The sequence below is a fragment of the Peromyscus eremicus genome, chromosome 11, assembly GCF_949786415.1.
Source record: "Peromyscus eremicus chromosome 11, PerEre_H2_v1, whole genome shotgun sequence".
Classification (NCBI taxonomy): Eukaryota; Metazoa; Chordata; class Mammalia; order Rodentia; family Cricetidae; genus Peromyscus; species Peromyscus eremicus.
The window spans coordinates 33,240,899-33,266,711 of NC_081427.1; the positions used below are offsets into that span (position 1 = coordinate 33,240,899).

At 38.7% G+C, this 25,813-nt stretch overlaps 1 pseudogene; it reads left to right on the top strand.

Annotated features, from left to right (window-relative positions):
• Positions 1–7,337: 7,337 nt before the first annotated feature.
• Positions 7,338–24,778, top strand: LOC131922021 (mediator of RNA polymerase II transcription subunit 27-like; annotated as a pseudogene).
• The last annotated feature ends 1,035 nt before the right edge of the window (positions 24,779–25,813 follow it).

A 25,813-nucleotide genomic window follows, 5' to 3' on the forward strand; every position in this document is an offset into this window, starting at 1 on the left:
TTATCCCAAGCAAGCAATTCAAAGGTACCCTGTGAATGCCTGGAGATGAGTCTAAATTCCAGGGAAAGTAGAATATATTTCCACTGGGAACAAAGCAAAACAGAAGCCACAGGCAGTGAATGGTTAGAATTAACCTAAGATGTGTAAGCAGAACGTCTTTGCTTCTGTCAAAATCAAATCCTCCTTCCGTGTATTCCAAACTCACTAGGGAAAAGGACAGAATACAGAAGCTGTAAGCACAAGAGGAATGTCCTCCTGTGTACCATTTCAGAATCACTTTTCTGAGAAAAACCAAAACTAAATAGTTGTAAAATCTCCCGAATGTTAATCCTCTCCCCTGGGTGAGCTGTTCTTCATGTCTAGAAATGTTCTTCCTTTCCCAGAATTCCTATGGCTGGTTTGTACCCTGCTTAAAGCATTGCCACATCCCTCCTGTGTTGTGACTCACGGCATGTGTCTAGTCTTCAAAACCTTCCCTGCTCAGCTATGACTATTTTATCTGTTGTTGTTATACTTGTTTTTTCAGGCTTGGTAATAATGCTATGAATTTCAGAGGCCCAGACTCTTTGGACACATGATAATCTGCTGATAGGATTTCAAGATCTGATGTCGCTCAGATTTATCTCAAAACCATCCCAGATAAGGGTTGCTGATGTAGAAACCTGAAACACCACACTTAGTTTCAATTTATGTTATGAAACAATAGTGATAAAAACTATATTTTAGTAGCATAGAAATAAAGACAGAGAGGCACATAGCACAGCACAGCATAGAATAGCACAGCACAGCACAGCACAGCATAGCATAGAATAGCACAGCACAGCATAGAAGAGCACAGCACAGCACAGCATAGCATAGAATAGCACAGCACAGCATAGAATAACACAGCACAGCATAGAACAGCACATCATAGAATAGCACAGCACAGAACAGCACAGCATAGAATAGCACAGCACAGCACACACAGCACAGCACAGGATAGTAGGGGAGCCAAGAAATGCCACCAATAAATACGGTCAGTTTTCAACTTTTCCACTAAGTTCCTAAAACAGAAAAAGAGAAAATGATAGTTTCTTCAACAAATGGTGCTGAGAAAATTGGGAGTCCATAATGGAATCAAGAAACTAAAGACTTAGACTATACAGAAAAGTCGATGCAAAGTCTCTTAGCCCTAAATACAAGACTGGAAACCGCACAATCCTTCAGAGCAAACGAGAGGAAGGTCTCTCGAGATTGGCATTGGCAAGGATCCCACCTAAAGCACAGACAACAAAAAATAAAAATAAACAAGAGTAACTAAATCAAATCAAGACACTTCTGCATGGCAAGAGGCATACTCAGTTAAAAGAAAGGGTGGCTGATATAGTGGGACGAAAGACCTGCATCAGTACTTTGAAGCACAGATCACAAGCACCCTCCTGGTGGAATCTCAGGGAACAGACATTTGTAACTTTAAAGTGTAGTTTATGGATTACTCTTTTTCTAGATCATGCCTTCAAAGTCACAAGGTTTCCCCCAAAATGTCAAAAATTTGTATCTAATAATACTGTAAGTACCCAAATAATGAGTTGACATTGATATGTGTGGTAGTTTGAAAAAAAAATGGCCCTCATACCATGTTGGTATCCGAGAGCCATGCTGCCACCAGGGCCATAGTGATCTGAGTGGCCTTCACTAGGGCCCAGATGTCACTGGGGACCATGGTGACATCTGGGCCCAAGCTGCTGCCAAGGGCCATGTCTGGGTCCCTGGTCCTGCTGCAACTGGGGTCTGTGTTGATGTCTATTGCCTGGTTACTCCTGGGGGCCATGAGAACCATGCATGTTGAAATCTGAAGGCCCTGCTGAGCCAGCCCCACCCTTGGCTGGCCCTGGGAGATCTGGCCTGCCTCTTGCTAGCTGTTGCAGTGAAAGAGCTGCCCCAACCCCATACAGGAGAGGTGGTCCTACCCCTTACTGAGGTATGAAAGAGCTGACCCAGATGGTGTGGGCATAGGAGAGTGAGCTCTGCCCCTGGCCTGAGAGAGCCAATCCCAGTGGAGGCTTGGACCTACCAACTCAGCTACCACCCAGGCCCACATCCAGTGCTTTGAGTTTGGCCCACCTCAACATCTACCCCATCTATGGCCTGCTGGAATATGTGAAAGGACTGGTCCTATGGAACCATAGCCACAAGATCTCTATGACTGAGGCATCAGCAGGATATCAGAGAGGAGTTTCAGTGAGGATCTAGTATTGATGGTATACCAGAAGCCAGAATATTGCAAGTAAAGCTGTTTGGACAAAAGTGTATGCTGTGTAACATACCCACAGCTCCCAATGCCTCTAAGATGAATGCAGAGGTAATGGAGAGGCAAGAAAGACTGAAGAGCAAAGTGTTTTCAAGGAGTGGCACTGCTTGAGAAGGAGGTGTGGCTTTGTTGGAGGAAATGGGTCACTGGGGGTGAGCTTAGAGGTTTCAAATGCCCATGCCAGGAGCTTTCTCTCTCTCTCTCTCTCTCTCTCTCTCTCTCTCTCTCTCTCTCTCTCTCTCTCTCTCTCTCTCTCTTCTTCCTGCTTCCTGAGGAACTGGAACTCTGTAGAACACTCAGCTACTTCTCTAACACAATATCTACTAGCGTGCCACCATGCTCCCCACCATGATGACAATGAACTAAACCTCTGAAACTGTAAGCAAGCTCCATTTAAATGCTTTCTCTTTTTTTTTTTTTTTTTTTGGTTTTTCGAGACAGGGTTTCTCTGTGTAGCTTTGTGCCTTTCCTGGGACTCACTTGGTAGTCCAGGCTGGCCTCGAACTCACAGAGATCCGCCTGGCTCTGCCTCCCGAGTGCTGGGATTAAAGGCGTGCGCCACCACCGCCCGGCCTAAATGCTTTCTCTTTTATGAGTTTCCCTGGTCATGGTCTCTTCCCAACAATAGAACACTAAGACAATATGATATTTTAAACTAATCAACTGGCCTTATTCATACTTTGTCCACTGACCTGCTACAGTTCTCTGTGTGATTCAATATTCATTCCAGGGCACAATGTTTCATTTAATTTTTATTTTTTCCATAGTCTTTTTGACATACAGAAGAGTTCCTTTGTCTTTATGTTTCAGGTTCTTGACACATTTGAACACTGGTCAATTTTTTTGTAGAATGTTCCTTAATTTGGGTTTGTTTAGTAGTTTCTTTATAGTTCAAATCAGGGGTGCATTTTTAAATAAGATTTCATGTGGTGGTATTGTGTTCTCCAAAATATTGTGTACCTTAATAAACTTATCTGGGGTCAGAGAACAGAAAAGCCACAAGATACTTAGGCTAGAAAATGTTAGCACATGCCTTTAATCCTAGCATTCCAGAGACAGAAATCCCTCTGGATCTCTGTGAGTTCAAGGCTGCATTGGAAACAGTCAGGCATGGTGACTCATGCCTTTAATCCCAGAAAGCAGCCTTTAATCCCAGGGAGTGGTGGTAGAAAGCAGAAAGGTTTATAAGGCGTGAGGACCAGAAACTAGAAGCATTTGCCTGGTTAAGCATTTGGCTGGTTAAGCTTTCAGGCTTTGGAGCAACACAGTTCAGCTGAGATTTATTCTGGATGAGGACTCAGAGGCTTCCAGTCTGAGGAAACAGGACCAGCTGAGGAACTGGCAAGGTGAGATAGCTGTGGCCTGTCCTGTCTCTCTGATCTACCAGAATTGACCCCAATAACTGGCCTCGGGTTTGATTTTATTAATAAGACTCTTTAAGATTCATGCTACAATTTCATGAAAGGATAGCTTGTCCTGACCAGTGCATCATATCAAGAGGTACATGATGTTGATATAACACTATGTGACAAAGCAAAGTTAGGTCACTTGACGTCTTCTCCCAGAAAATGTCATTGTTTTCCCTTTTATATTGGTGAGAAACTCAAAGAGATGTATAGATATGCTTCTTCTTACTTTATTTCTCCACTGCTTTCGTATCCGTTGGTGATTCCTGTTGGCAACCGTTATTATCACACAATAGACCTCCTCTCCATTATCTGTATGCATTTATTACTTGGGATTTTGTTGTAACAAATTGTCCCTAGACCCTCAATTTCTAAAAAGTTTTTATTTATATTAATATGGACACATGGCATTTTATATTGTTCCCTAAATAATCATTAATATTTTCATCCAATCATCCCAGATTTGCTTACTGAAAGCTCTCTTCAAGTTGACTCTTGTACTTATTTGATATATCCCATAATTTCCAGACCACTTTCTTATATTCCTAGAAGCTATAAAAACATTATGTCTCAGTTTTACCCTATATTAAAATTGCTTTAGATATGATTCAGACATTAATCTACTTTTTAAAAGTTTCCAGATGGCTCTCATATGTAACTTAGTTTGAAAGGCAGACTTTCTGGATATTTTCATCTATGAATTTACTAGACATCCAAAGGAAATTGATCTATTGCTTTATATATAAAGTTCCATTTTCCTGTGTATTTATGTGCATATGTATGCCTGAAGAGGAAGGATGATTATGTTAAAACAGGTCAAGAGTGCTAAGTAAGAAAAATCAAGGCCAAGTGTGAACTGAATTATTCAATTTTACATATTTGTCTGTAATTCATGTAGAATTAGGATGATCCATGTGCACAGTAAATTTTCAAATAGCAAAGACTTCATAATTTTGATGATTATTTGCTTCTCAGAAGCACTGGTCCATATGCACTCTTGAAATGCTGTTGGGTGTAGGTTCTGTTCAGCCTGTGGTTACACGGTCCAATGTAGTCTTCACTCTCATTGTACAAACAGCAGCCAAACTTTTAGCCTTTGTTTTTGCGGTAGTGTGAATGTAATTGGTCCCCATAAACTCGTAGGGAGTGGCACTATTAGGAGGTGTGGCTTTACTGGAGTAAGTATGGCCTTGTTGGAGGAAATGTTTCATTATGGGGGTGGGCTTTGAGCTCTCATATATGCTCAAGCCATGCCCAGTATCTCAGACTACTTCCGGTTGCCTGAGGGTCAAGATGTAGGACTCTCAGCTCCTTCTCCAGCACCATGTCTGCCTGCATGATGCCATGTCCCTCCACTGATGATAGTGGACTAAACTTCTGAGACTGTAAGCCACCCCAATTAAATGTTTTTCCGTTATAAGAGTTGCTATGGTCATGGTGTCTCTTCACAATAGAAACTCTAATAGAGTCTTTACAGATGCAGTTAAGTAAAAAGGATTGGAGTGTATGTTTTCTATTAACTCACATTTAAAGTTATTATTTTCATGACACATGATATAAAACACATAAAAGTGTATAACCTGTATATGTACTACTTTAAAAATATTTCTGAAATGAACTCCTATGTTAAGAAACAGAACTTTTATGGTGTCCAATAAGTCCCTAGTGATTCCTTTCCTATTAACAATTTGCTTCTTCTCCTTGGGGGAAACGGCTACCATTACTTTTATTACAAGAATTCCCTTACTGTTTAATGTATTCCTAAACAGTAAGTTTTGACTGTTCCTGTATGTTATGAAAATTTAATTGTGTTATATACATTTTATTCTTACTTTTCCTTGAATATATTTGAGACACTCATTTTAATGTGAATCTCTGTAGTTCATCTGTTTGCAATGTTGCACAGTGTACCACCACATGACTATAATATGCTATGTCCAATCTACTGTTTTTAGCTTTATGCAATTATAAAACAGGTAATGGAGATATTGTACCAGCATCTTGGTCCATATGTGCCTCTGTTGCTGTGACTACAGATATAGGTGTGGTTTGGTTGTGCAACAGGGCAAAATTTAAACAGTCATTCAGTAATATCACAGTATTTCCAGCCCAACCACTGCAGTACTGAAGTTTCTGATGCTTTATGTGTTTGACAATCCTTGATCATTTCCTGACTTTCAAATTTTAATAACTTTCACAATTTTGTTTTGTTTTGTTTTGTTTTCATTTCCTAGAGTATGTGGTTGATATTAGACTTTCAAAATATATTTTTGGCTCTCCATATATTTTATTTCATAAAGTATCTCTGGTAGACTTCTGCTCACATAAAAGCATTGATCTTACTGTCCTTTTATGGCAGATTTATCTGTCTTTAGACTTTCTTAATATATTACTATTCCTTATTGATTACATTGCAAGAAATATTTACCTTCTTTTATATGATTTATATTTTCACTTTTTAATGTTATTTTATGAACAAAAGTCTTAATTTTAATAGTAGCCAACTTTCATCACTATTTCTTCTTGATTGGAAGTTTTTAGTCTGTTTATGAAATCTGTCTGTACCAGAGGGACATGAAGATATATTTTTACACTCTTTCTTTAAAGCATAGTTTTGTCTTATGAACTTGGGACTTTAGGGATTGGGTGTGAGGGTACTTGCTTAACATGTACATGAACCTGGGTTCTATCCCTTGCACCACAAAAAAGCAAATAATAATTAAAAATACAATAAAATAGACCTCAACTGAATTTGTGATTGATTTTGTGTTTGGTGTGAAATAAGGATTGAATTGAATTTTTTTAAACTTATAGTTAACTATTTTGTGATCATTTAAATGTTTTCAGTAAAACGATCAGCAGTTGACAGTTTCTGTTTGTGAGAAAGATGGAAGAATGTGTAGAATTATGTGAAATTTTGAGACAGTCAAACAATTAAAAGATCATTAATTATATATTCTTTATATACTTGGTAAGTGATATCATATAATATAGGTTTGGGGATTTACATTCTTTCCATTGCAATTGAAAACAGAAAAAAATTGACAAATAACATATTGAACCAATTTATTTTCAGAACTGTTATCTAATTTAAAGTCTTCTGAGATTCAAATTTTTTAGTGTTTTGATTTGAGTTAGGGATGGTAGACTTACAAGGCACAGAATTTTTATCTAGTTTATTATTTTACACATAAATATTATTTTCTCATTTTGGCATGATGTTAAAGTTTGTATATACAATGGTTAGAAAATGAAATAAATAAGAGAATAAACATATTCTACAAAATTACTCCTCTCCTCTTATTACTTTACAGATTTTATTAAATTTACATTGTATGTAAACAACTTGTGCTCTTGAGATCCTGTGTGAAAATAGGAATTGAGTTTTCTCCTTTCATAAAGGAAGATCATTATGTTTGAAATGTTCCATCTTCAGCCTTAAAGAACAAAGAAGGTTTCTAGGCTACCATTAAAAGATGAAAGGCTTAGGCTATAGCTGCATGATAAAATGTTTCTCTTTCAGAAGAACAGAAGGAAGCTCAGTACTCCTTACACCAAGTCTAAACAACTTCTAGGAGTATATAATATTTCCTAGGAAGTGTTCTTCAGAGGACTTCTAAAATACTAAAGATATTAAGAAAATGGTGGATGAAAAGGAAACAGGTAAGTTTAAAGAATAAAATAATGAACACACACACACACACACACACACACACACACACACACTAGCATTAGGAGGAGGAGGAGGAGGAGGAGGAAGAGGAGGAGGAGGACTAAGAAAGAAGTGGGGGGAATGGGGAAGAAAAAGGATCCAGAAATGATTAGGGCACTGGAAGAGAGGCCTTTTTCCTTATAAAAAGCAACAAGTTACAGCGCCTCCCCTTTCTCTGCCTTGTTCAGTCCCATCCTGGACTCACAGAGATATTTGCCAGATACAGCTTAAGCTGTATCTCTTGGACCACTTATCTGTTGAGTCTCTGAAGTGTCTCACTGGAGTGTTCTACTCTTCATTTTAATAAAATTATAAACATTCAGGTTTGTAAGTCTTTGGTTATTTCTGAACTAGTTCTAAAATTGATCTATTCAGCTAAAATAAAAACTGCCTTTTTAAAACATTCCTTAATTAAAATCATCTCTTTCATTTTATTTTTTATTATTAAATTTTTTAAAAAATATATTTTATGGCCAGGTGGTGGTGGTGGTGCATGTCTTTAATTCTAGCATTCAGGAGGCACAGGCAGGTGGATTTCTGTGAGTTCAAGGCTAGCCTGGTCTACCGAGTGAGTTCCAGGATAGTCAGGACTGTTTCACAAGGTTTTCAAGGGTTCTGTTTTGAAAAACCAAAAAAAAAGAAAGAAATTATTTTACATATCAAGCACAGTTTTTCCTCCCTCCTCTACCCCTGTTCCCTCCCCCCACTTCCTTTCTGTCCACCCCCATCTACTCCTCAGAAAGAGGAAGACCTCCCATGCAAGTCAACAAAGCATGGCATATCAAGTTGAGGCAGACCAAACCCCTCCCACTGTATCAGGGCTGAGCAAGATACAGGAGTGGTTTAACATATATAAAAAAAATTCTGTCAGTGTAATCCATCATATAAATAAACTGAAAGAAACAAAAACACATCATCATCTCATTAGATGCTGAAAAAGCCTTCGACAAAATCCAACACCCCTTCATAATAAAGGTCTTGGGGAGATCAAAGATATAAGGAGCATACCTAAACATAATAAAAGCAATATACAGCAAGCTGATGGCCAACATCAAACTAAATGGAGAGAAATTCAAAATGATTCCACTAAAATCAGGAACAAGGCAAGGCTGTCCACTCTTCATATCTATTCATTATAGTACTTGAAGTTCTAGCTGGAGCAATAAAACAACAAAAGGAGACCAAGGGGATACAAATTGGAAAGGAAGAAGTCAAACTTTCCCTATTGGCAGATAATATGACAGTCTACATAAGTGACCCCAAAAATTCTACCAGGGAACTCCTATAACTGATAAACACCTTCAGTAATGTGGCATGATACAAGATCAACTCAAAAAGCTCAGTAGCCCTTCTATATACAAATGATAAATGGGCTGAGAAAGAAATCAGGGAAACAACACCCTTTACAATAGCCAAAAATAATATAAAATATATTGGGGTAACTCTAACCAAATAAGTGAAAGACCGGTTTGGTAAGAACTTTAAGTCCTTGAATAAAGAAATCGAAGAAGATATCAGAAAATGGAAAGATCTCCCATGCTCTTGTAAGGTAGAACCAACATAGTAAAATTGACAATCTTACCAAAAACAATCTACAGATTCAATGCAATCCCCATCAAAACCCCAACATAATTCTTCACACTCCTCAAAAGAACAGTATTCAACTTCATGTGGAAAAACAAAAAACCCAGAATAGCTAAAATAATCCTGTACTATAAAGGAACTTCTGGCATTGCCACCTCTGACTTCAAGCTCTACTATAGAGCTATAGTAATAATAATAATAATTAAAAAACAGTTTGGTATTGGCATAAAAACACACATATATCAATGGAATCGAACTGAAGACCCTGACATAAAGCCACACACCTATGAACACCTGATTCTTGACAAAGAAGCCAAAATTGTACAATGGAAAAAAAATCATCTTCAACAGATGGTGCTGGCATAACTGGATATCAACATGTAGAAGAATGCAAATAGACCCATATCTCTCATCCTGAACAAAACTCAAGTCCAAGTGGATCAAAGACCTCAACATAAATCTATCTAGTTACACTGAACCTGATAGAAGAGAAAGTGGGAAGTAGACTTGAATACATTGGGATGGGAGACTACTTTCTAAATATAACACTAGTAGCACAGACATTGAAATTTACAATTAATAAATGGTATCTTCTGAAACTGAAAAGCTTCTGAAAGGCAAAGGACAGAGTCATTAAGACAAAATGGTAGCCTACAGAATGAGAAAGTATCTTCACCAATCCCACATCTGACAGAGGGCTGATCTCCAAAATACATAAAGAACACAAGAAACTAGACATCAAAATGCCAAATAATCCTATTAAAAATGGGGTACAGATCTAAATAGAATTCTCAACAGAAGAATCTCAAATGGCTGAAAGACACTTAAGGAATTACTGAACATCCGTAGTCATCAGGGAAATGCAAATCAAAACAACTCTGAGATACCATCTTACGCCTGTCAAAATGGCTAAGATCAAAAACACTAATGACAGTTTATGTTGGAAAGGATGTGGAATAAGGGGAACACTCTTCCACTATTGGTGGAAGTGTAAACTTGTACTGCTACTTTTGAAATCAGTATGGCGGTTTCTCAGAAAATTGGGAATCAATCTTCCTAAAGACCCAGCGATACCAGTCTTGGGTATATACCCAAAGGATGCTCAATCATACCACAAAGAAACTTGCTCAGCTATGTTCATAGCAGCATTATTTGTAATAGCCAGAACCTGGAAACAACCTAGATGCCCCTCAACCAAAGAATGGATAACGAAACTGTGGTACATTTACACAATAGAGTATTACTCAGTGGTAAAAAAGAATGACATCATAAAATTTGCAACAAAAGGATGGAACTAGAAAAAATCATCCTGAGTGAGGTAAGTCAGACCTAAAATCATCTCCTTTAAAACAGTCTTTTTCTGGGCTGGGTGGTGGTGGCACATGCCTTTAATCCCAACACTCAGGAGGCAGAGCCAGGCCAGCCTGTGAGTTCAAGGCCAGCCTGGTATATAGAGCGAGATCCAGGACAGGCACCAAAACAACACAGAGAATCCCTGCCTTGAAAACAAATAAATAAACAAAAATCCCAAACAGCCTTTTTCTGAACTGGCTCTATGGGCAAAGATGCATCAAAAACAGTCTCAGAGGGAAAGCATAAAACACATTAGTATCTTTTACATTGGTCATATTATTTATGAAGTTACAAAATTTAAATATTGAAGGCAGTTTTTGAGATATCTTTACTTGCAAATCTTGTTGTAAATGTTTTTTATGTAAGACAATAAGTGCATTTGTTTTACGTCTAAGTATTGTTTTTTTCCAAGAACACATTTGGAAGGAAAGAAATGTTGCCTTGTAGAGTCTTAAGAACTGACCCTGTTATAAAATAATGAATAGTCACCCCTACTCTGTTCAAGCCAGTGCTGACACAATTAAAATGTGCAGTATGATATTTACCTTCAGTTTTTATCAAGATGCAAAAGGATACACATGACGAGCCTGGTGTTCAGAATGCATAAAAAAGTGCCTCCTTATATCCCAGAAGCATCTTTCCACTGTCCACTAACTTTCCTGCCTTCTTGAGTTGTATTAGCAAGCACATTTGAAGGCTCTAACATAAGAAAAGCAGTAGCTGAGTGGTGGCTCCAATGGCAGATTATATAAAGTTTAATGTCTTTGCCATGTTTCTGGTCCACAGCTGAGCACAGGCATCTGTGAATGGTTCCTGCGATCTCATTATCACCTCAAAGATCCACTGGGATGGGGATTCAGACACCAATGTAAGAAATTCTTTTTGATTTAGCAACAGCAAAATCTTTCACATGGGAAATCTCCAGTTCTCCTGAGTGAAGTCATATAGCAAAGAAATGATGTAGATCTCTAGTGTAACTTAGTTTGTTCCAGTAAGAATTGTAGACCTGCCCATAAATAAAAAAGAACATTTCCTAAGATGGCCATTGTATTTTGTAGGAAGGCAGTAGACTTTTAAGTTTGACCTCTAACTTATTCCTTTCAAACATTATAGGTAAATAAATAAAGAAGTAGAATACTAGTAACACTACTCGTGTATTTACTGTGAAATGTATTTTTACATTTCATAAAAGAGAAGATAGTGTAGATAAGAAACACACACACAATGCATGTGGAAAACCATGTTCTTTACTCACTCCTAAAATACTTTCTAGATTCTATAAAGTACCAGCATCTTTGAGACCCTCCTCACCCTTCCAGCCTTGGAATTTTCTCCCACTGTTGTGGCAATGCCTGAAGTGTCAAAAATCATTCTCTGTTTTCTGAAATATATTATGTAACTGGAGTTATCTCCAGTCACACCCAGGCCAGCAGACACTTAGACCCAAATAAACACACAGACGCTTATATTATTTAAACTGTTTGACCTAATGGCTCAGGCTTCTTGCTATCCAGTTCTTATATCTTAAATTAACCTATTTCTATAAATCTATACCTTGCTATGTGGCTCGTGGCTTACCAGTATCTTTTACACCTGGCTTCTCATCATGGCGGCTGGCAATGTCTTCTGACTCAGTCTTCCACTTCCCAGAATTCTCCTCTCTCCTTGTCCCACCTATACTGCCTGCCTGGCTACTGACCAATCAGCATTTTATTTATCAACCAGTCAGAGCAACACATTCACAGCATACAGAACATATCCACAGCAATAGTATTTTTGCAATATGATTAAAATTTAAATTTGCAAACCTCTGAGTCCTTTTCCTATTGAAATTGATTTTTTCTTGAAATCAAAATTATTTACAACTTGTGAATAATTTAGATATATTACCATAACTAGAAACACATATGGTATGAAAAAGCAAATACATGTTTCAATTCAGTCCTTGATGGTTTTCTAAAGGAACCAGATGAGCTCGTTGAACTTAATATTCTGGTGACTTAGATACAAACACAGTATGATTATTAGAGTGATGCAAGAACTTTCAAAAATGTGATTTATGCATTTAAATTCTTTCCCAACAATTGTATTACACTCATTTAGTTGGGAAAAGTCGTAAAGAATACTGATATGCACTAAATGAAGACATTGGTGTAGCTTCCCCATCCCCCACATCCACACATTGGTATTGGTACTCACCCTCAGTTATTTGAATCTGCTAGAATTGTCTTACCTGAGTGTTTACTGGGACAAGTCCTAGAGTGTCTCCTATCCACATTGGTCTTTGCTCTGGTCTGATGTTCTTAATCCTGGATGCTGTGTCATGCACTCTGACATCTTGTGAGATGTGTCTTGTCCTACCTGGTCTTTCAACACTGTACTCACTTTGGTAATTAACTGGCCTTAGCTGCTGCCTGTGGTCACAGGATCATTCGTGTTGTATTCATAGTGCCGCCAACTCTTGTTTTTCCAAGTCTGCTCTTTGAATGTTCTATCACACTGCAATGAGTCACTTTGTGAAGGCCTCTTCTTCTCATATAGGTCCACTCCTTCCTTCCTCCCCTTTTACTTCCCCACTCTCTCTTCTCTCTGACCTCTTTCTCATCATCCATCATAGTCTAGTCTGACCCTCTTGGCATCTTCTCCATACCTCACCAACATTTTCTCCAATAAATCTCTTTTACATCCAGTTGCATTCTGGCATCTGTTTCTTGGATGATCAATACAAACTAGAAAAGCTATGTTTAACCTTCCTGCTTATTTCATGTGGGTGCTAACTCTAGAATACAAACCTTACCTATATCGCCTTTAATTCCCCCTATCCTGTTTTTCAGTTGGTTTTTCCTTTGGACAAGAGAATAGGTAACATTATCATCCTTTAAATACTTCAATTTTACCGTTTAGTTTTGAAACTTTACAGTCTAGCCTCCAGCTTCCTTCTGGCTTTGAAAAGTTAAGCCATTGGAATTTCAGAAAACTAAACCAAACAAATAAAACAAAAATATCTTTTCTTCCCACAGACCCTGGCACTTAATTATGTTTCCACACAATCTGTTCAACAACAGTCCATTCAGAAATTTAGTCTACCATTTGGCTTTGAGATGTATTCACCCTCCTTTTGTGGGCAATAAAATGAGAAACAAACTATCACCAACACTTTTGTAGGTGGAAGACCTACAAAATCACTGTGGGTAAAGAAAACAATTTGAATAGAAAACAGCATGTTATTTAGAAACTACCACATTACCATCTAATATCACCTAGCATAAAACCTTTTTTAAAAAAATTCCCATCTAGATGTCTTCCACTTTTGAAGGCTTATAACCCATGTAAGGGGTAGAACATTCTGTGCTTGGTAGGTATAATGAAATTACATGAAGGAATGACATCTATTTTTCTTTCATTTCCATTCCTTCAGAAGACATCATACTAACATTTGAAACATTTTTATGTGTCACAGACTAATTCAAACCACACACAGAACTGTAGGAAGAGAGCTGGAAGCCATTGGGAGAGAAACATTTGTGTGATGAGAGAAATGATGCTTTAGCTTTTAAAGAGTGAAGCTGTACACACCTGGCTTGAATGCTCTGCATGATGCTTTAAATCTCTGAGGAATGACCAAAGTTGAAAAACACACTTGAGTGTGTGTGTGCGTGCGTGTGTGTGTGTGTGTGTGTGTGTGTGTGTGTGTGTGTAAAGTGCACGGGAGGAGTATGATTAAAAAATTAAAACGTCTCTTGTGGTCTGTGAAGTATGAAAATTCAAGTTCTTGCTTAAAAGAAAAGATTGGTATTAGAATTAGCTCAATGTACCAGACAGGAGAACTCTGAGGGGAATCCTTCCATGGTAAGCAGTGAGAGTTTTATTATGCCTTTCACTGGTTTGGTTTACCTCCCATCGTGGGGGGGCAGGGATATGTTAAAAATTGAAAGGGCCTTTATCATGGAGGGAATGAGTAACTGCTTAGGAGAGAATGGAGGCCTGGAGGTCTCTGGAAGCCAGAGGGAAATCACAGCCTTCACAGCCAGTATCAACTGGTGACTACTCTCCTCTCATGAGAAGGCCGGATCTTGAGCAGTAACTTTTTTTTCACTCCTGGTCTGTGAAAACAAAGGGATGGATCTTATCTGTGAAAACAAGGCAGGAGGCTCTCTGTTCCTGAATGGGCCCTTTAATTGGAGTGAGAGAGAGGAGTGAGTGCTGCAGGGGAGAGATGGGCATCTCATCCAGACCCGAGCCCTGACAGAAGATGTCAGAGAGCTGGTATACTTCTGAGGAACAGTCACTGGGGGTGACATTAGAAAAGAAGAAATTGCATGGGAATAAATATTCTTTGTGGTCACTTGTGAACAAAATTAGAGGTATGTGCTTTGTTATTAAACTACATGTTTAATTATATATATATATATATATATATATATATATATATATATATATATATATATATATATACATTTCTTTTCATCATATGATGGTGGTGAAGTTTTTCTAGTATCATAACCCTCAGAGGAGGAATGACTCGGAAAAAAATAAAAGCTGAAGCCTCGCTTTTGGATTCTTATTTTTTTCTTTCTTATTTTTTTCCCCCTGAGACAGGGTTTCTCTGCATAGTTTTGTGCCTGTCCTGGAACTCACTCTGTAGCCCAGGCTGGCCTCGAACTCACAGAGAGTTGCCTGCCTCTGCCTCCCGAGTGCTGGGGTTAAAGGTGTGCGCCACCACCGCCCGGCCTTGTTTTTGGATTCTTAAACATTTGTATCTCTAGCGGAGCTTACAGCCGTTATCATCCTGAGCTCAAGCACAAACACGAAGCTTTTGAGAGAGGAACCACGAATTCTCCACTTATTTTTAACTATTAAAAAAAACCACAAGTTTCAAAATCTTTGTAATAAAGAATTGAGAGTTTGATAGGTGATACATAGTTTATTGCATAAATTGTGAGACTTGGAAGAATCCTTTGATTTAGGACAAATTTTCTCCAATTGGGTGAGAGGAAGTGGTAGTTTCTTTCTGGGTTGAGAGGAAACGCTTCTGAGTGCAAAGAAGAGAACTCAAGTATTAGATGTTAGTCACTGTTCCCATTGCTCAAGGGTTTGAAACTCTAGCATATCAGTGTTTGTTGGAGGTGATAGGCAAGGGTGGATGAATAATGATAGAAATCTTCAAATATGTTTGAAGCTATGAAAGCACTTGGGCCCTGTGTCCAGTTTATATTTTAAAAAAGTTCAAGGCAACATCACTAATATAGCTGAGCAGAATACTCTTCTGTTGAGGGCAATTATCTGTACGATTGTGGAGTGTTTGGCAGCCTCCCTGTTAGCTAGTTAGTAGATGTTAGTAGCAACCCTCCCCCTAAGTTGTGACAACCAAAAATGTCTCCGGACACTACCAAATGTCTCCTGAAGGGTAAAAATTACCCCAAGGAAGAATCAAATCACCGCCTTCACATCAAATTAGAGTTAGTTAGGTCATTCCCTTCCTCACAGTGGTAACATGATAATACACGAAGAGAAAGACACAGAGAACGCTGGAATCACACTGTAGGGGACAGAACAGGACAGTCAGCTTCCTCTGTCATCATCTGTCCCTGAACTGAGTCTTCACTCAGTTTTTATCTTTTTTTATGAGAATTTAAAGACAAAAGAAAACGTCAACAAGCAAAAAAAAAAAAAAAAAATACCCACATGGCAAATCTAAGTAATGAAGTCACCTCCATGTGAGCCTATCCAGACACACAAAGAGGAGGATTTCCACAAACAACATGACAAAAAGGCAGCACCTAATTCCAGTAGCCTGGGGTTAGTCAGGTTTCTGAGAAGGCAGTGTGTGAGCCACTTTCACTGAAAGGGCTCGTAATTGAGCTGCCGGAAAACAGCTGTAATAGTCGGAGAGCAAAGGCGGCAGCTGGACCAGCAAGCAGCTTGAGCCCATGCGGTACATACAAGCGTCCTTGGCAGAGAAGAGTACATTGAAAGCCATTTACTAATGCATTTGGGGGAAAAAAAAAAACCTATACACCACAAATATTCTGATGAAAAAAGACACCTGGTGAAGGATATCGCCCCCCAAACATTCACAAGCATGCACAAGGACTGAATTCTGCAATCCGATACCCAAATAAGAAAAGACAAAACCACCGTGAGTTTGGATCATGCTGGAAATAGAAACGACCTCATTCTCTGTGCCTCTGAGACCCCGGGTGGTAAATGTAATCAGGTGAGGTCACATCTGGAATTTAAAATTTTCACTTTGGCTTATTTCAGGTCTCAATAGACATAAATTATTTGGCAAGCATTCAAGAGTAAACGATTATGTTGCGGGGGAGGCAGGATATTTCTAAGAGTTTTTCCCAGTGTCCAAGAGTGAGTACAATGTTATATAAGCTCTTAGTAGAGCCCTTTTTTATAGTGAAATCATTAAAAGGGCTGTCTGTTCTTAAAAGTGGGGAATCCACTGGCAGTCACTACTGTAATCTGCAACAGATCTGGAAGAAGTCCTACGAGGATGGCGCATTGTTTATGTGGTTTAATCCACTTGGGACACCAGAACTGTTGTAGAAAAGATTTCAAATATCCCCAGACACTTATATGACATTAGGAAGGAGTTCTATAAATTGAGACTTCAAGAAAACAAAAAGATGAAGTGCTATACCTTGTTTCTACTTCAGCAAAATTCTAAGACTCTGTGAGTGTTCAGCTATTTAACCATAATCTCAATCTCACATTTTGATATCTCTTATTCAAAGAACAGTGTTCTTTTTGTTCTGATAAATGTTGAGCTCTGTATTCCATGATACATCGATCGTTATGAATCTATGATAGGGTGCATATTACTCATTGAGGAGTATTTGAATTTATCCTGAAGGGAGTATAACAAACTATAGAGGATATCCTGTAAATGTGAACCAATAAATTTCCTTATAGCACATATTTTGATATGCTTTGGCAATACTGATTTTTCAAATAGTCCCACATTGGGAGAAGTTCGGAAATCTCTAAATTCCCCTAGAGAAAATTCAATTTGTTGTATATAAATTTGCTATTAAAACCATTCTTTCAATAATATCTATATTATTTGAAGGTCACCATAATAAACTAAATGAATCTATCCCATTGACTTTGATATATGCTTGTCACTCTTACATCTTCAAACTCCCTTAAAATTTTAATAATGTGAATCACCTTAAAATGCCAAACAGTAAAACATTATATTAGAAAAACTAAATCATCCCCTTTGCTACCACCCTTAATTCAAGTCTTTCAACTCAATATTCAGGTCGTGCTTCTGAAACGGTAGCTACTGAGATTACGATCTGTTACTAAAAGTGGAACAGTTTGGGAAGGTTTGTGAGAGTGGAGTAGTGCAACCTCACACTTCATCCACATCTTCATTTTATAATGAAAAAAATGAGACCCAGAGGAATGGAAACTTTTCTCTGTCATGCAACTAAGCGATGTCCCAGATCTATGCTTCTTTATTTATTTTTTGTTCAAAGTTGATGTCTTGTGCTACCATTTTGCCATACACAACACAGCCCTCATGAGGTATCACTGCCAATGGTGTCCATAGCTAAAGGAGTGGCCTCTGCAGCAACAATACTTTCTTTATGGGTGAAAGTTTTCAGCTCAGGCTGAGATACATATGCTTTAGAACCCCGACTGTCACAGCTAGGATTGTAGACCAATTCCTTGCTCTCTTATAGCTGTAGTTTCTTATCTGCTAGAATGGAGATTCTAATTTCACCAAATTTATGGGTCACAGCAAGAATCAAACAAGACTCTGGAACATAAAACAAACTCCCTATATCTTGGAATAATTACCCTCCCTAGTTTTGATAAACATGAGTGGAATTTAATTTTAACACTGAGACTACTAACTTTTCATCTTTAGCCAAGAAAATTCGGTATTAGAGAGAAGAACCAAAACAATTCCAGTTAGCAGGCTTGTCTTTTTTTTTTTTAAATGTGCCCAGTCCTATTGGATGTACAAATTGGAAACCAAAGTCTTATCCCAAAGATACGAACCATCTTAGGTATCAAAATGTCTGTCTTGGTTTGTGACCTTCTGCAGACAGAGATTGGAGAGTTCTTTAAGGAACTCATTTGTGGCTTCTCAACCCCATTATCTTCTCAGTCTATATCCCTGACATAATTCAAGTAAAGAAGAAAATCACCCTTCCATTTGTTGAATGCCGGTAGCCACAAGTAAAAGATTTCTTCAGGGTGGGTTCCCCCAGAAACAGATATGAGAAAAAGTTTTGAGAGTAACTAGCTTATTTGTAGGTGACCTCAAAGGACATCAGTAGGGAGACAGATGAGAGGCCAGCAGGAAAAGAAAGTGTATGATCAAGCAGGCTCTTCTGTGAGCAGCTGCAGCTGAGTTTGTTAGAGAATCTAGTACAAATCAGAGCTGGGTTTTTTTTTGTTTTTTTTTTTTTTTGTCACATGTGACAGTACAAAAAACTAGTATATGATTACTTTACCTGATTACAACCTGATCTTTGGAGATTTAAGACACCATCAACTAGCCCTAACACGCATAGAAAGGAAGCCATATGACTGTGTACTGTAGTAGAATGATGTTGGCATGAATAATGAGTATAAAGGGAATATGAGTGATGATCACTGTAGCATGTCTCATGATAATAGTAGTAACCACCCATGAACTATTATACTGAAGCGTAACACTTACCCAGTGAAATATCCTTAAAGAGCTAAAGTGATAGACTATTTTATATCCTCAGGCCACAGGAGGTAGGCCTCAGACACCTTTCAGCACATGAAGATACACATACAAAAATTCCCATCATTCCGGTCTCATCTCATTCTTCATATTTAAGTGTAGTCTGTTATAAGTCATTTCAAAACACAGCAGGTCATTGTCTCTGTGGTGCCTGTTCTTCACTCAGCACATAATAATGGGATGTTTATTAAATTGGTGGAGGCCACCAACAATCAAGGCTTGGCTCACTTCATGCATTTCATTCTTCAAAAACTAGTTCCGAACTAATCTTAAGTGGGCATGGAAGGATAATCTGAGAGGAAGGTTCACAATATAAGGACAATTAGCCTGAATCTAACCCAAAGTTCGGAGCCAGTTCAGAACATGACTCTGGCATATGCTTTCACTTGGGACCAGAATGAAGGGTGGGAAATTTCAAAATTGCCCAACATGTTTTCTTATTGTAACTGGAAGGAAGTCTGGTGGTTTTTTTTTTTCTTTTCTTTCCCCACTTAAGAGCCAGTGGTATGTGTTGCTGGGTTGCAACCACATAGTAAAAAATTAAGACATTGTTTGGGGCTATCATACTTCTCCATCCAGGCTAATTGACCTTTATGGAAAGACATAACACACATTGAATTACTTTGAGTTGCTTACATGTCATAACATGTTACAACAAAAAAATGCAATGATTTTTTTTAAGCTGCTCAGCTAAGACTTTAAATAAAGGAGGCCTCTTAAAGATAGCTTATCAAAAACTTTTCATATAATAGAGTATCTGTGATCTGCTATGATTTTGTCACACACACACACACACACACACACACACACACACACACACACATCACATGCCTCACATGGGACAGGACAAAAAGCTAGGATATTAATATCAGCTTTACTTGATCAATACATCCCAGTTGCAGTCTGGAGGAAGAAGCATGGTAGCCCGGACAATGTTTTAATTCTTTACTATGTGGTTGCAACCGAGCAACACATACAACTGGATCCTAAGTGGGGAAAGAAAAAACAAAACAAAAACACTAGACCTTTTTCTAATTACAATAAGAGAATATTATGGAGATATATATATATATATATATATATATATATATATATATATATATATATATATATATATATAAAAATATAAAATTTGTTTTTACATCCCACTTCTGATATAAAGGTCCTAGAAACTTGGAAGGGTCTAGAGTTCTAAGAGTGTCACTTCTTTGTTAATGACTTATTGGATGGCAGGCAATCCCATGGTAGCTTTAGAATGAGGTCTAGTCAGCGGAATGACCAAAGCATGAGTAGAGGGTTGGGGTGTTCTGCCAAACCCATAAGTCTCCGAGGAGGGAGACCTGTTCAAGATTGAGCTGATTACCAACTGATTGTGAACAAATAAATCCTGTCTAAATACTTAGAATTGTAATAAAAAGAAACCAAAGGGGAGTGGATTGGGAGGATGGGGTTTTCTGATAGATGAACACATGGAGCTTCCTGGAATGTGGTACTTCTGGGAAAACATGGAAGCTTTTGCAGCCCTTTCCACATCCCTTGCTGTGTGCATCTCTTCTATCTGCCTGTGCCCTTTGAGGTGTCCTGTTTACAGTGAAAGTATTTTCTTGATTTCTGTGAATCATTCCAGTAAATTTATTATACATAAGCAGGGTGGTCAGGAACTTTGATGTTTAGTCAAGAAGTTGGAGGCCCACAACTTGTGACTGGGATATGAACTAGTGTGGGCATATTGGATGCCGACCTTGGATTTGTGGGGTACAGTGTTATCTCTAAGTAGAAAGTGTACAACTAAATTGAGTAAGGGGACACAGAACTGATGCCACTGATGGGAAGAAAGCTCCACAAATGTTTTAGTAACCAACAGTCACAGTATGGTCTGCATTTTGAGAGCTGAATAGGACTAAATGAAATGTTTTATTTTTCTACACCCTCAAAGAGATAGCCTTTGGACAAGCATATATTAGAGAAATGGTTAATGTACAGTTACAATGATTGCTGTATTAGCAATAGCTTTGGAAACAATGTTTTCTTCTTTGGTATGCACTGGGACAATAGGAATGACTAACCCAAACCACTAAGAGTGTGTCTATAAAAGCACAACACTGTCTTCCTCTGGACATTAAGGAGTAAACCCACAAATGGAGATGGATCTGTCCAAGATTGTTTTTTGATTGATTGTTGGTCGATCAACATAGCAATCAGTTAATGGGCTGTTAGAGTACTGACTAACAAATATTTATTTGATTAATGAGTAAGTGATCAACCAGAAAATATTTAAGTCCCTTGTTTAAATTTAAAAAACAAATGGAAACATTATTAACCAGAGATTGGCAAGCTATGGCTGTGTGCTGGATCCAACTTACCATCTGGTTTTGGAAGTAAAGATTTTAGAATGTTAGCTGGGTTGCTTTACATATTATTTATGGCAGTTTTTCTATTACAGTGGCAAGATTTGAGTAATCATGACAAAGAATAATGGCCTCTAAATCTAAAATGTTTGTTATATGGCCTTTTACACACACAAACACACACACACACACACACACACACACACACGGTTACCTTGATTTTAGAAGTGTGACTTGTATTTATTCATTTATCTATTTATTTATTTTTTTGTCCTTTCAATTTTTTTGGTACAAAGTGTGCTTGACATTCAACTAAATAGGACACAGATGTTGGCCTCATTGTCATGTACATATGTTAGCGTTCCATTCCCTCATGATGATCACTCCAGCTTCTTTCTTCCTATAAATAAATGCTATTAGCCTCAAGAGGAATTGGTAGACCCAAATCTAGCATTGTTAGGAAACCATGGTGACTATACAATTTTAGGTACTACTTTTACAGATTAGAAAAATGAGACCCAGATATGTTGAGCAGTTTGCCCACATGTACCTAACTCAGACTACTGGAAGGACACTATTTCTTCTAATGAAAATTCCAGAAATCCTCTTCTGAGCCAAAGTTGTATTAACTTTGTCCCATTACTCTTCTGTGCTTAGTAAATTCAGTTATCAAACGGTTCTCAAATTTCAGTGTGTGTCAGTATTACAGGACTTATTAGAAAAGGAATCGGTGGGTTTAGTCCCTCCTTTCCTCGGTGTTGCTGATACGGTGAGCCTAGAGTGACCCTCATGAAGCTGCATTTCTAAGCAGCTTTCTGAGAAATAATGATAACGCTGGTTCAGAGGCAACACTTAAAAGTTTCCTCGAATAAAACTGGGAATAACTAATTCTTGTCCCTCTTATGTGTTGGTACTTTAAAGCCAGATCAGTCATTGGCTATTCACCATTTATCAGTATGATAATCAATAAAGACATGACACCAATTGCCTTTAAGGGGATTCTTTCACAGTATCACCAAGTTATCAATCAAGCAAAAGAAAAGAACATGCACAAACAAGTCTTAGTTATCACAGGCCAAGGAAGCAAAGGCAGATCAGACAGCAGAAGGTAGGAGTGTTGGGAAGTACAGATGAGGAGGTGAAGGGCCTGTAAATCCAGATGCTGAGGTAGTCTCAGCACTTTCAGATGCATGACTCACTAGGCACTGAGCTACAGAATTGAAGCTTTGCAAGTTCATCTAACACTATCTTCTCCCCTCGTGCAGATCTGAATTAATTATGTGTAGGTTCATGCAAACATTTATAACAAAAAAAGAAATTGTATTAAAGAACTCAGTTGACTTTGTGACCATACATTCACAAAATGCTGCCATTGGTCACAAGCTTCTTTTACAACTTAAGAGCAAAATTACATTAAGCATATCATAAAACAAACCAGAAATAAGACACAGAAGATGCTAAGCTCCCTGGATTTTTAATGAATAAGAGAACTAACAGAATAGAGGCTTATTTTTCTTGGATGCTTTGTGATTTGAGTTGTTTTGCCTTTTTCTTGGGAGAAAAGCGGGTGTCTGAGCTCAAGAGATAAAATTTGCACTGGGAAGTGGTGAGCCAATATAATTCACACCCCACCCTCACACCAATCATCAGTAAACACAATTGAAGTGGTTTTCCTGCAAGAAAAAAGTCCTAAAAACTCAAGACTGGGGAAATTTAAACCTGATGTTTTTCATCCCTTCCAATTCTCCTCTGTTGCAACACTTGATTCTGTCCTCTGCCTCCGTGCCCGTGGGTTGCCCTGTGCTCTCTCTGGTCATTGGGATTAGGAGGCCCAGGTAGGGCATGCCTGATACTGAGATCACCCTACCCCTCCTTTTCTACCCTGAGATGCTCACTCGCTCTCTTGCATGTGTTCTCTCTCTCTCTGAATGTTCTTATGTCTGTCAAAGTTGTCATCATTCTCTGCTCACATAGCTTAAAACTTCAGAGTGAATCCTGCCAACTTCTTTTTGCTCCTCAAATCCACCCTGTTCCCAGTTCTCTCAATTCCTCTTTATAATGGCTTTTCCATCTGTCTCCTCTCTTGCCCTCTCTTCCCATCTGTTCCCCTCTGCCCACTCCAAACCCTTCCCAGTTCATAGTGTTGCAGAGCACAGTCATGTACACAGAGACCTGGAATCTACCCCAACTGCCCCCATGTCTCTTACCTCTTAGCTGAGTAAACTGATTTGATTTTCTAAGTCATGAGCCTCAATTACATAGTTTCATTTCTAACATATTAATAATAACGCTCAACCATAAGTTACTGAATAAAATATGCACAAATTATTTAGGATAGTGTAGGACATGAGATAAGTGCTCCTTACATAGTGTTACTGTCTAATGTATCACTTGAGTGGCTGAGACCACAAGGCTGATGTTCTGAGCATTGGAGTGAACCTGAAGGCCTTTTGAAGGCCACTAGTACCATTGAGGTGCTCTGCTCCAATAAGAGTAGGGTGTTGGACAGCTTGAAGGATAGCATACACAACAGGGAGACAGTGGAGGACTGGAAAAAACCTTCATCATGCACTTCCAGGACAACTTCCATTCAGTCAACCAGGACCTCAGTGATCTGGAACATCTGAGCAGCTTGATAGGCAAGCCATCAGAGAACTACTCTATTCACAACTCTAGGCTGTCGAGCCTGGATCTGTGCGGGACAAAACTCTGCTCTGTAGCCAACTTCTGTACATATACATATGGTCCAAGAAACCGCAGTACCACACAGACTTAGCATCTGGCCTTTTGAATCAACATTCCTTGAAGAGCTCTGCAAAACAGATGGACCTGTCTGCCAAGCATTGACTGAAGGCTCAGCCCACCACTCTAGCTCTACTGTCTCAATTTGTAAATGACATGATCAGCCACATTGACATGACATTTCCAGCAATGTTCATCCACTTATCCTTACCCAATGGGACTCCAGCAATGCTTCTGATGACCTTGGGAAAGGTATTGAAAGTGATCGTCATTGTGAGCAGCCATTCATCGATTGCCCAATATTGAAGGGTTAAAATGAGAACGTCTGCACAGAAGATGGTAAGATTGGCATATGGTCCAAATGCAACTATCATGAATTCCAGAAGGTGACAGACCATGCCACCACCACCTGGCTCCACTATCAGCTAGCCCAGATTCCAGGCATTGTGGTCAGGTCCTTCATGATTTGGTTGAGAAGCTGCGTAAAGCTGTTTCGGGCCCGTGGCAACGCTGAGGGAAGTTTCTGCAAGATGGCTTTCTGTCCAGACATGGAGAGACTTCTGAACTCTGGAAGCCTTCCACAACACCTGTCAGCAGTGACCCAGCCCAGCCACTGTCCCGCTCATAGCCCCAGCACCTTCCCGGATCAGCCCTGTCTACTCACCACACAGATGTCTGTAGGGCGTTTTCTCTCTGTCCATCCCTGCAGGCAAAACTGTCACCTGTTAGCAGTGCATCACAGAATGGTCTGCAGCATGATGTTCTTCCGTGTGTGCTGGCATCCCTGTGAGTTGCCGCCCGACCCCCACCTGGGTCTATTGTTTTTCTTGTGCCTACTGGAATGAGTCCTTTATTCTTGGGTTGGGGTTGCTTGACTGAGTTTTGTAACTTATTTTTATAAACAATAAACCTTTTGTACCCTGAAAAAAAAAGATAGCACATGAAAGAGGGGTTCTATATAGCATCAGTTTTCATATGCTATATATATTACATATATTTTACACTAATAACATATAATAGTCTATCTCATAAGTAATGTTCTTTAAGTGCTGCAAAATCTGGATCCATCCTGCTTTTGAGAATGAAAGTTTGAACCTTTGGGTGCAGGTCAGGACACACTGTCACTGTTCAGAGGAAAAGACTGAATCCTCACTATCTCTCCATACTTTTGGTGGTTGTTCTAGGAGTACGAAATGTCAACACTTCTTACTTAACATTCATTCCAGTTGTGTTTGCAGCAAGCAACCTTGAAGGGTTAGACAGTGATTTCAAGGCAAAGACTAGTCCTGGTTTCCATTTGTTAAACAGTGATGATCTCTCAAGCTCTATGTTCCTTAGCTGCGATACAAAACCTCCGCGTGTGTAGCAACACCTTGGACTCCATGGGACACAGGGACAGGGGAGCTAACACAGATATTCTGATGTTTGTGTGGCTTGCTCTACTGTGAGTAATAAATTCCCTTTCCTCTAACACAGAAATCTTGCATCTTCTGGTGAAACCATAAACAGTAGCATATTTGTGTCTCCATTCCTTCTAGTTTCCATGACAAATACTTGTCTATTGAGACGTAATTCTTCCTTTGTTGTAAATAACGGAGTAGCTTGAGAGGTAAATAGCAAGTCTGTGCTGGCATA